Genomic DNA, 10,343 nt, shown 5'->3' with positions numbered 1-10,343 from the left:
ATTTGTGCTGAAATGAGAGGGGCAAAGGGATTGAAGGTGCATGCCAAGAGAATGATTAGTCATCACACTGAAACTGACGAGGAGCTAGAGGACGTCAACTTGGCAGTTCACGCTACCTCACAGGCTAGTGAGGAAGGTCGACAGGTACATTCACGCATCCCGTGTGTGTGTGTCTGTGTGTGTGTGTGTGTGTGTGTGTGTGTGTGTGTGTATGCGCGTCCACACGAGGGTGTAGATGTCCTCGTGCAGATGAGCAGGAGAGAAAGCGAGATAGTGACAGATTTCTTACTCTATGGTTACTAACCTTTACTAATCTTCAAACCAGTCTCATCTTCTGAGCCCTACTTTTTGGAGACTGTGATGGCATTGCTGGTGCTTGAGCGACATCCCTCTGTGTCATTTCAGGCGGGGAGGAAGCAGACCCAGGGCTCCTTTAGGAAACACGGATAGTTATCGCTCAGCTGGCTTAGGTGATAACCACACGCTGGTCAAAGTAGAATATAAATCACCCTTTCAGCTCAATAAAATTTTTCTGGGGCATCTAAGGTTAGTTTATTTTTCCTAATTGCGTTGAATAGGCAGTTTTGTTTTGCAAGAAGTCTAATTTCAAATAAAAAAATATATACATTTCTTATAAGATATCAAAGTCTAAAGCCTTAGAGAAAATTCAGGACATCTTATCTTTTCTCCAAATTATTTCGAGGCCTTTCATACCTTAAATTATCTGTACTTGAATTAACACCTAATTCTAAAGAAGAAAAAAACAAGCGCACAGACAGTGTAAGCGCACACACACACACACAGACACACACACACACACACACACACACATACACACACACACGATTTGCCTTTATCTTGTACTCCTATTTACTTCTGCTCCAGGCCCTGGATGGGTTTGTTGAAACATTGTATTAAGCTGAGTGATAACAAAGTTCACAGAACTATTTTTACTTGTGAATAAATACAGAATTTCTATTGCAAAGATAGTTTTTTTTTTTTTTAGTAAAAAAGAAAATTATTTTAGAGGCATTCTACAACATACTTGATAATTGATGTTTGATTTAGTAGTACCCAAGAATTTCTGTAATTTTATGATAGGTAATGTAATTATTAAAAGTAATAGTTCTGTTGAGTAATTATTAAAACAAGTAATTTCAAGTGAGTGTTATTTCTCTATTAGAAATACATATAGGCGATTTAGCACTTTACAGGATATCAAGTATAAATCACCTCGGCTTTTCCTGGCTCCCAGGCTTCCACTGGAGTCCAGAAGGAGTTCCCAAGTTCTATGTATTCATGATAAGATTATCCCTCCCTCTACTTGACCATTAGCAGAAGTGGCATCTCAGATCTCAACCTCTCTCATCTCAACCCACTGCCAATGCCCTAACATTCATAGCCTTGATGAGACCACCTATTATGAGTCTATTAGAACTAATCCCATCACATCTTTAACATTAGCTCTTACAAGAACACCAGATAGCATTTACATTTTAAATTCAATGTCCAAACATCATTCCTTGTTTCATCTGAACAGTCTGCAGTTTTGAAAGCATTTAACCATTTATTACTTCTTAGAATATTTTCTTCACTTGGACTCCAGGATGCTACATTTTCCTTCATTTGCTTCAACTGTTTTTTCTTTCTTAGCCTTCTTTATACGTTCATCATTCATGTCTCAAACCTGGGAGCAATAAAGTGCCCCAGGGCTCATCCCTCAGTGATCTCATCCAGTCTCATGGTTTTAAATAGCTGATGGCTCTCAAATGTATTTCTTCAGCTCCTTCAAATCAAGACATATATATCCAGCTACCTACTTGGTATATTCACTTGGGTTTCTAATAGGCTTCTCAAACTTAGCATGTCTAGAAACCAATCTCTGAACCTTTTTATCTATTCAGTTCCTCCCTCAATTTTGCTACAGCCCCCCATTATTCAATCAAATATAAATGCTAATCTAGTGTTGCTGTGAAGGTATTTTGTAGATGTGATTAAAGTCCATAATCAAAGATAAGTAAGGAAGGCTGTCCTAGATGAACTGAGTGGGCCCGATCCAATCATTTGGACAACTTTAAAAGTATTGAGGCTTCCTTGATAAAGAAATTCCATCTGTGGATAGCATTCCCTGCCTGACAGTTCCATTGGCCAAGTGAAAGTTGGAGTGGAGATTTCATTTAGGGAGTGTGGAATAGAACTTGTGGCCCATCTATAGAATGCCTGGAATGGCCTTTGGAGTTTAGATTTTATCCTGTAAGAAATAGGAAATTAGTGATAGTTTGTAAGCTGTGAACTACTGGATCAAAATAAAATTTTAGAGCATATTGCTTACAGGATAGATTGGGGGAGAAATCATTTTCAAGTACAGAAATCAGGTACTCTGTTATTATACTAGTTCAGAAGTAAGGGAATGAGTCCTGATATCCTAGTGAGAATACAAGATGGAATTAAAAGGATATATTTAACAGTGATTTCAAAGGAAGAACTGAAAGGACTTTAAAATAGATTGCATAGTATGCATGTTTTGTGGTGTGTGTGTGTGCCTGTGTGTAGTGTGGGGATGATGAAGGTAAATTTTGTATAATGTGTGTGTGTAGTTAATAGAGTTGATAAGATAAAAGAGAAAGGAAAGATGACACTATAATTTTTTATGTTGCATAACTGAGAGAAGATAGTATTTCCAATAACAGAAACAAAGGAGAGAAAAAATTATATCCCATTTCAGATTAATATCTAACACTCATTATGAAAACGTACTACGTGTCAGGTGCTGTTCTAAGCATATGTTATGTAGTACCTTATTTAATTTGTACATAAATCTGATGGTAGGAGCCATTCTTCTTATTTTAATAGATAAAAAGATGAAAAAGAAACTGAGGCACAGAGAGACTAAAAAACATATATAGTTGTGGTCAGTGGAAACATTTGAGGGGAAATAGTTTAGGTATGGGATGAATTTTTTAGAAGGAAGAGACATGAAGGCGGTACACATATTCAAGTTATGTTTTAATTTATTCATAGGGATTTCTGAAGTTGGCATCCTGGATTGAGGCCCTGGGTATGAAAATGAAGTCATTGAACTAATTCCTTTTTAAGCACTAGGGTCCAGACCAAGATAAAGAAAGGAGCATGGCTCTGGCCAACTTCAGTTGATGTTTTTAATTATAATATTATTGATCTTTTGTAAGAAAGCCTTGGGGAAGAAGCAGAGTTAAAATTAATCATCTTGAACATTAAAATCAATGAGCAAAAACGTGAAAACTTTTAGTAATAACACAGAACTCACCTTCTTTTTGCCTAATTCACTACGTACTCACAGGTTAAAAAAGAAACCTTTTAGACATAGGCCCAATTATTTATACATTTTAAACTTACAGGTCATTTTATGTGTGTACCATAAAAATATTTGTAGCAATGCTCAGTTATGAGCCTTAAATTATTGACCTTCCTGTGAGTGGATGATTTGGAATTTTAGAGTTGTGAGGTTTCCCCAAGTGTGTTTTATGAAATCTAATTCAGTAAGTGTTCCATATATCTCTTAACAGTGCTGTGGTCAAATAAGTAGGGAAATGATGGCTTACACAGACTTAAGGTGCTTTCATTACTGCAGCGCGTCTCGGAACTATTAATACGCTAGTGTAAATTGTGAATCAGTGAATCAGAGACCAAGTATACAGTATTTCCAAAACTGATTTCTCCACCGAGATCTTCTTTATGAATGTCATCCTAATGAACTTGTGTTAAACTAATAATATTTTGGGAAAGACTGATAAAAGTTTCCTAAAATGTAAGAATATATATTATAATTATTTACATGTGTATAATATATATCTTATAATAACATGTCTTATACGATAGTATGTTATATAATATTCACTCTTTAATATATAATGTATAATCCTTTTCGAATATATAATAATAATGACATTGTTTATGTGTATAATGAATATTATTATATTATGGTTATAAAGTATAGAAAATATAGAAGATTATAAAGATAGTAAAAAATGGGCTTCCCTGGTGGCGCAGTGGTTGAGAGTCCGCCTGCTGATGCAGGGGACATGGGTTCGTGCCCCGGTCCAGGAAGATCCCACATGCCGTGGAGCGGCTAGGCCTGTGAGCCATGGCCGCTGAGGCTGCGCGTCCGGAGCCTGTGCTCCGCAATGGGTGAGGCCATAAAAAATGTCTCTAATCTTCCCATCTAAAGGTGATTACTATTATCATTTTACATATTTCTTTTCTTGTTGAGATTATACTGTGTATGCATACTTTTTTTTCCATTCTTTTTTCCACTTAACATTAGAATGACTTTCTTATTCCATCAAAACAGATCTCAAATATATGGATAAATTTTCACTTATTCTCATCTTTGGAGGTTTGCCAGCAGGTACAGCGGAGAGGAGACTGGGTGTTATTATTAGAAGACCCAAGTTCAATTTCAATCTTTGCTGCTAATTAACTGCATGACCATGACCTAGTCACTTAACATATTTGGGTCATAGTTTTTTCTCATTTGTTCCTTGGGGTAATTGTCCCAGATGATTGCTAAGGTCACAACCAGCTGCTAAATTCTATCATTCTATGATTTCCCATATTATATCAGACTACAGGGGTTCTGAATTACCTGGTATTAGAAGGTTATTAGCTTTTTGTGATCTCTTTGCATAGTACTGTGGCTGTATCTTATATGATAACTTGTAATCATCTACCCACCAATATTAATTAGAAGAAAGGTACTATTGCCTATGAACTTTTGTATATTCCGCCATGAATTGAAAAAAGCAGGAAATTTTCCATTATCTGAAGAATATCAGTTTATGCATTCAGCTTAAAAAAATCTTAATCTCAGAATTGAGAGGTGTCTTATTAATAAAATAATCTTCTCTTTGCTCTTATAGTGTAAAGGGTAATTGGTTACACATATAAATTTTCCCTGAAAAGATGGGCAAGATGTAGATGTGTTTGAGATGATTTAGAACATGCTGTTTTGTGCCAGACTTTTGACTGATCCTATTTAGCAGATGAAGAGACTGGTATTTAGGAAAATTAAAAACCCTGCCCTCTTTGTCCAGGCCCTCCTTCCCCCGTGACCCTGACCCCTAAAAAAAGACTTGGTTATGGGCTTTCCTGGTGGCACAGTGGTTGAGGGTCCGCCTGCCGATGCAGGGGACACGGGTTCGTGCCCTGGTCCGGGAGGATCCCACATGCCGCGGAGTGGCTGGGCCCATGAGCCATGGCCGCTGAGCCTGCGTGTCCGGAGCCTGTGCTCCGCAGCGGGAGAGGCCACACAGTGAGGGGCCCGTGTACAGCAAAAAAAAAAAAAAAAAAGACTTGGTTTTATTCGTGTCAATCAGAATTTTTATTTTTTGGCAGTCAATCGTGCTGCCTCAAATCATTATTTCTCTTTAAGTGACCAAAAAACAAAGTTGTTTTTTTCAGGATGCTTTTTCATATGCTTATATAACCTTCCTGTTGTTCAAACTGGATCAGTAGGCCATTTCATTAATTAAATTAAGTGTCCTGTAGGACTAATCATTATTTTCTTAATTTGCAGTATCTTCCAGATATCCCCTGTGAGAATTGCGTTGGCCCAAAAGTTCATTAGGGTTTTTCCATAAGATGTAACAGAAAAACCCAAACGAACTTTTGGGCCAACCCAATATATACATAAAGTAAGATGCTGGGTGATGGTCAGATGGGAACCTGGTGAGTCTTTTTCCTTCATTGACTTAGGACCCTGGCCCTCCCCCTGCCCCATCTTGGGAGGCTTTCGCTTTAAAAAGATTGGCAGCTTGGGCTAGAGGATGTAGAAAATTACATATATTTAAGTACAATTTCAAATTTTTTAAGTACAATTAATTAATTAATTTATGGCTGCATTAGGTTTTCGTTGCTGCGCACAGGCTTTCTCTAGTTGCGGCGAGTGGGGGCTACTCTTCATTGCGGTGCGCAGGCTTCTCACTGCGGTGGCTTCTTGTTGCAGAGCATGGACTCTAGATGCACGGGCTTCAGTAGTTGTGGCCCATGGGCTCTAGAACACAGGTTCAGTAGTTTTGGTGCACGGGCTTAGTTGTTCTGCGGCATGTGGGATCTTCCTGGACCAGGGCTCAAACCCGTGTCCCCTGCATTGCCAGGCAGATTCTTAACCACTGTGCCATCAGGGAAGCCCTGTGACCTTGATTTTTAGTCAGAGTTAAACGTTTGGAATTTATTTAACAGTTTCTGAACATTCCTGCAAGGCAAAGATGCAAGGTTAAGAGAGAGTGCAGAGGTCAGTGTGTTCTGCTGTGAACAGTGGATGTCCTGCAATGAAGGTGCTCTTTTATGAATAGAAAGGGCACCCCACCTACACTCTCCTCAAACAACCCTTTCTATTTAAACGACTACTTCTTTGCTTCCTGGCCATGTTCGTGATGTATAATGTTTTCTTTATGCTGCTTTTTCTGAATGTCAATAAGGGACCAAGCAAGGGAGGAGGTTTAAAAAGGAGTGATTTAAAAACAATTCTATCCTGTTCCATTTATTTAAAGAATTATGTTTCCACTGTAGATAAATCACTATCTTTTGAATTACATGCCACATCATATTACCTAAAGTGATTACCTAAAAGTGATAACCTGAAACAAATATGATAGATAAATCATTACTCACGTATAAAATCTTGTACAAAAGAAAGCGCTACTGTCCCCATAGAAAAATAGGTAAATTACATGAGTAGATAGTTCAAAGAGAATGAAACCCATATGGCCAATATACATATAAAAATGTTTAATGTTAATATTATTCAAATAAATTCAACTTAAAACAAAAAAAAATGCCATTTTCGTTAATCAGTTGATGATCATAGATAGGCAGTGCTGGTGAAGTTGACCCCCAAGAGGGAGTCAGATGGTTATAGATTTTCTGGATTTGGCAATGCACATTAACTGGCTTAAAATTTCATACTATTTGACCCTGTAATTTCAATTCTAGGAATTTTAAAAGAGCAGAGGAAAAGCTTATAAATAATAGTGCATTTATATTTTTAAAGTATTGAAAACATCTTGTGTGCCCAACATAGGGATATGATTAAATAAATTATACTACTTCCATCATTTAAAGTTTTATATACTCATTAAAGAATCATGTTCTAAAGAACACTTAAATATGTGTAGAAATGTTCATGATATGATGCTGAATAAGAAATATAAAACTGTATATTCAGTATTTTCTTAAATAAATATATAGGGCTTCCCTGGTGGCGCAATGGTTGAGAGTCCACCGATGCAGGGGACATGGGTTCCTGCTCCGGTCCGGGAAGATCCCACATGCCGCCGAGCGGCTAGGCCTGTGAGCCATGGCCGCTGAGCCTGCGCGTCCGGAGCCTGTGCTCTGCAATGGGAGAGGCCACAATAGTGAAAGGCCCACGTACCAAAAAAAAAAAAAAAAAAAAAAATATATATATATATATATATATATATATTCCCCCCCCCCCCGCCCTAACCATATGCCTTCTAGGGCACAGTTCAGGGTGGGTAAGAATGGGTTTAGTGGGAAGTGGGGCAAGTAGAAAATAACCTGCACATGGATTTATAAACTCCAAAATTCTAGATAATAAGCTCCTATTAATAACAGTCTTAGGACTTAAGCTTCACGTGAGTAGGGATCACGTTACGTAATTAGTGTGACCCAGTGCAAAATTAAAATACAAGGCCCCTTGATCCACAATTGTTAAGCATTTCTGGAGGGTGGCAGCAGGACGTTACATCAAATATAGGGCCTTTCTGAGCTTCCAAATGCCAGCCCTGTGTGACTGCCCTGATCGCATGTCCTAGAACCTGTCCCTGGTAGGGAACACATTATATTCCCCCTCTAGTATAATGCAAGGAACTCTAAAAGTTGACATATTTGACTTGATGTTCCTGAAATGTATGTCTTTTTTTAAACTAAGGACCACTGTTAAAGTACGTGCTTTCTACCTGACCTGTATGATTGATTATTTAGAGCTAAATGCATATTTCCACACATGTCTTCATTAAATTGTGTTAGCTGGCATCTACCCCCAACCTATCAAATTCCTTTTAGCATTCAATTTTGTCATCTAAGATCTCCTTTTATCATTGTCCCCAATGTACTATTACAGATAATACAGTTGGAAACTACAGAAACTGTCATAAAGTCTTGTGTTTAAAGTTTCAATTTAGTCAATTAAAACATGTCAGACAACCTTCTTCTTAATATTTTAGGCAGCTGGAGGCATTTATTCTTAGTCATTGTTCTAAATAGCTGAGAATAGGGGATTTGCCTGAAGGATCGTTAGCCTGGTCTGTTTCTAGATATTTAAAGTTCTGAGTTACATGTACCTGTAGGTGGGTTCATTAAGATTTGGGGGCACCATGTCTGAAAGTTATAAATATACCTTCAGTTATGCCCTTAATTTGATTTGATACAGCAAACCAGGGATGTTTCAGCTGTATCAGATCACTAGCTAGATGATTTCAGGGGTGGAGTTTAGAATTAGAGTATTTTATTTCCCTTGAGATGGCCATGAAAGCTGTTACCATACTATGCAATGCAGTTAATTCTAGGACTCCCCTGTGCTGTCTGCATTTGTGCCTTCATGTTCTCTTAAACTGGGATCAAGAGAGAGAAACAAAAAAAAAATATTTTTCAACCAACTACTGCCTTTTAGAGATAAGGAAACTGACCTGGAGAGGCAATTTGAATTTTGTATAATTTTCATGTATCACAAAATGTTATTTTACTTTTGCTTTTTTTTCCACTATAGAAATCTTAAAACCGTTCTCAGCTAGCAAGCCATACAGAACCAGATGGTGTGCTGGGTTTGGTCCTTAGGCTATAGTTTGCTGACCTCTGTCATGAAGCATCCTTAAAAATAAGTAGTTGAATGAAAGAATAAGTGAGAAATGGACGGCTAAATGAAAAAGTGAATGAAATGAATGTAATTAATATATAACCTGGATAGTGAATGGGTCATTATTCAAAAATTAAACTTTAATCGTGGCAGACCTAGTTAAGTTTTACTTAATTAATATCCTAATTCTAAAATCATTAAAGCTAAAGATAGCATTTTAAGTAAAGTTCATTTTGCATTATAAAAATAATGTCTAATTATTATAGAAAATTAGGAACATTTAGGAGAGCAGAAAGACTATTCAGAGATGGCACATTAATTTCCAATATACTCTCTTTTATTCTTCATATATATGTATACATATAATAATTTTATATAACTGTGATCATACTATGCCTATCTTACACCTACTTTATTTTTTTAACATAACAATCTCCATTTTATTATAAGATTTTTCTTAAACATCATTTTACATGATGGCTTTAATTTTAATACCATTCTATTATGTGATGACTTCTGTAGGCATGAATTGTTTCTCTTATTTATATTAAGTATGTAATTATTTTAAAAATTAAAATTTAGCTCCATTTTCCTGCTTGCTGATCAGAGCACAGGTATACGTCAAAATCTTTATGGTTCTAAATTGCTTTAGAACCTCATTCCCTTGAGTCTCTCCTGTTTCCTTTTTTTCCCTTTTGGTCCTGTTCTTCTGTTCCACCCTTACTCTGGGCTAATTTACTCCCACATGCATGGGATCTAAGAAGCGTCAAGCCCTGCTCTGACTGCTCAATACTGCACTGTTGTACTGGCCTGTGTGGCCCATACCTGCAGCAGTGGCCCCTGTTCCAAAATCACCCCTCTCTACTTTTTGCCTCCAGTCCACTTAGAAATGTGTTCCATTGATAACTTGATTTAAGCTAGTTGATAGGAGAAAACCCTTTGATGGAACAAGCGTTTTTATGAGTGTGTTCCAAGATGCTGCAAGGAAACAGCACTCTCATGAATCTTCCCTAAGCCACCGGCACCCAAACTGCAAGGCTGCTCACATGAAAGTTCTACATAAAGGCTCAGCTGCAAGCTCGGGATCCCTCTCCAGGATCGTGAACCATGATGTGTCTGGCTGTGCTTGCCTAAGCACAATTCTCCATGCGATACTGAAGAAGATGGGGAAATCACTTGATTCCTGCACCTGCCAGATACCTGTTAGTTCCAGTTTGCAGCAAATGATGTCTTCCCAAGCCCTTCATTGTACAGTGACACCCAGCATGGGTCACTCTCTACTTTGCTTGAGAGTCCTTTTGACCGAAGGGTAGGGCCAACTGCTCTACTAGAAATCCGTTCGTGCAAAATGTCCTCTGACTTGTCTTTCGTCCTGCCTAGCCCTGCGTGTTCCAGTCAATGCAGACCAATGTTTCCTCCTGTCTTCTTGGCCCTTTTGGGTTCCATGCTCCCTCTTCCCCCTCTAGGCTGGGTTTGGCTGATGTCATTT

Source organism: Pseudorca crassidens, chromosome 9 (assembly GCF_039906515.1).
Source record: "Pseudorca crassidens isolate mPseCra1 chromosome 9, mPseCra1.hap1, whole genome shotgun sequence".
Classification (NCBI taxonomy): domain Eukaryota; kingdom Metazoa; phylum Chordata; class Mammalia; order Artiodactyla; family Delphinidae; genus Pseudorca; species Pseudorca crassidens.
The sequence above is the reverse complement of the archived record's forward strand: the minus strand, read 5'-3'. Positions refer to the sequence as shown.